The 2,395-nt window shown below is 49.3% G+C and overlaps 1 pseudogene; it reads left to right on the forward strand.

Annotated features, from left to right (window-relative positions):
- The first annotated feature begins 797 nt into the window (after positions 1-797).
- LOC129678255 (small nucleolar RNA SNORA17) lies at positions 798-922 on the forward strand (annotated as a pseudogene).
- Positions 923-2,395: the final 1,473 nt, after the last annotated feature.

Here is a 2,395-nt window from a genome sequence, read left to right on the forward strand (position 1 = left end):
GACACAAGACCAAATGCTGTGCACTTGACAGACAAAGAGAAGTGGAACAAAGGCAGCTGAAGCCAGCAAACTGTTGTTGTATGGTAAACAGAAGATCTGAATAAAGACATCAAAGGAGCCAGGGTATATACGGTACCTACCATTGAAGTTGTTCCCAGACAGTGACAAGGATCAAATGAGCAGACAGGGTCACCAGTTCTGATCTAGTTGTCCACCTTAATCACGGCATGGCCTTTTGCTTCCCTAGACAGTTGGTTTTTTACAACAGCTGAGACCTCAATAAGTGCATAAGTCAACAGATAACAAAAGGAGGCTGCTGGGGAGCACAGGCTATCCAGGCATCACCCTCAGGATATGCAAGTTTTACCTTCACAGGTAGTTTCTAAACTATATGTGTTTTTACTTTACTCTAGAAATAATTTTTAACAATAGTTTTCTAAAACAACAGAGAGAGAGAGAGAGAGAGAGAGAGAGAGAGAGAGAGAGAAAGAGAGACAGAGACAGAGAGATTTCTAAAAACAAAACAGAGCAGAATCTGTGGAGGTAGCTCAGTGGGTGAGCCTAAGGACCTGAGTTTGAATCCCCAGCACCCACAAAAAAGTGGGCATAGCTGTGTGTGTCGGTGACCCCAGCAACTGGGGGCCAGAGAAGGGTCGATCCTGGGAGCTCACTGGCCAATGAGGCTAGCAAAGACAGTGATACTTCTGTCTCAAGAAATTAAGGTAGAAAGCAACAGGGGAGGTCTTCCTCTGGCCTCTGTATGTGGGTGCACACTACATTACACACACAAAGAAGCGACTGCCTCTAATAGCATTGCAGGGATGGCTGCTGTGTCACCTGCAGTCGGTGGCAGAGGGGGAGAGAGGCTATGTCTACACTATTGTGACCTGTGACCTGTCTGAATGATTAGTAGCCTAACAGTCCTTGAAAAAAATCGAGCCTGAGACAACTGCCAGTCCGGTGACAGGGGGCATGGACAGGGAGCTATCCTGAGAGGAACACCCCTCACCTGGGCATTGTGGGAGAGCTGGCCTCGGGGGCATGAGAGCTGACCCCGCCCCTAGCCAACCGCAGTACTCAGGAGAGCATCTCACACACAGACACTGTAGGAGTGTGGGTGAGCCAGCCCTGGAGATCTGACCCTACCAATCATCTTCTGTGTGGTAGAGTGGGCCTGGAATAATGAGAACAGGAGAGCAGGCCCTGCTCCTCATGGCTCTGGTAGTCAGGGTTGCTGATGAGCTGGCTCCGAGGACGTGAGAGCTGGGGAGCTGGCAGGCTGACCAGCTCAGATACCTTTCAGGCCCAGATCCAGGGCTTTGAATTGGCCCACCCCAACATCTACCCCATTGATGGACTGCTGGAGAACATGAAGAGACCAGTCTTACAGATCCAAAACTACAGGATCTTCATGACACAGGACAACAGGATATCTGAGAGGAGTCCCAGTGCGGTTCCAGTATTAACACAGTAGCAGAAGCCAGAGGTTTTGTGCCAGACCAAGGATTCATTTCAATGGACATTTGCAAGCAAAGGTACATAGACAAACGGTTATGCTGTGGGACAAATAATGACACATGATAGCTTCCATAATATATTTTTTTCTCTTTTCACTTGATACTGCCTTGCTGAGTCCCATTACCAGAAAGTCTGTTCCTTTGGTCCTCAACAGCCACTGAGAATGAGTCACTGGTATCCTGACATGCAGCTGCCCCATGGTGTCTACGGATGAGGCATCTGCAAATGCTCCCTTTCAAGTGTGGGAGGCCTTTAATAGGAGTGGGCAGTTAAGGGACTAGGACAGTCTCTCTGGAGGCAGCCAGTATGTTTGTTTAAGGGCTGCAGGACTTTGGAATGAAGATCTCACTGGAGTGAGGAGAAGTGTTCTAGGGGACGTTGGAGGATGGGGCTGATATAGCCAGACCCTCTGAACAGATTCTAAGGATGTGAGTGTTATAGCAGGCTACAGTGTTTGCTTTGCCTCTACCCAACATGATATTTCTCCTGCTTTGATGCTGTTTGGGTACCATAGTAGGCTTGAGAGGGTGGGAATAAACTTCTGCTTTCCTTAGGCTGCCAACTCCCACCTCTGCAGTGTTCTCTTTCCTTTCTCCTTTCCCCATCCCTCTTCCCCCCTTCCCTTTCCTCATCTTTCCCCTGCCTCTCTTCTCTTCCTTTTCCTCCTTTCCCTTCTCCCTCCTCCCTCCTCACCCCCATCTCTCCCCACCCAGCGCTCTGTCTCACCTAGTAAATACAAGACATCTGTGGGACTCTGCCCTGTGGCGGAAGACATGGGAGTCAGCAGGAATGCATCATTCACATCCACCCCAGGTCAGACCATGGCCACTTTGGAGTGGGTAGGATATGACCAATGCTTGGTTGTGGTTAATATCAG

The sequence above is a fragment of the Psammomys obesus genome, unplaced genomic scaffold, assembly GCF_907164565.1.
Source record: "Psammomys obesus unplaced genomic scaffold, mPsaObe1.curated_primary_1811, whole genome shotgun sequence".
Classification (NCBI taxonomy): Eukaryota; Metazoa; Chordata; class Mammalia; order Rodentia; family Muridae; genus Psammomys; species Psammomys obesus.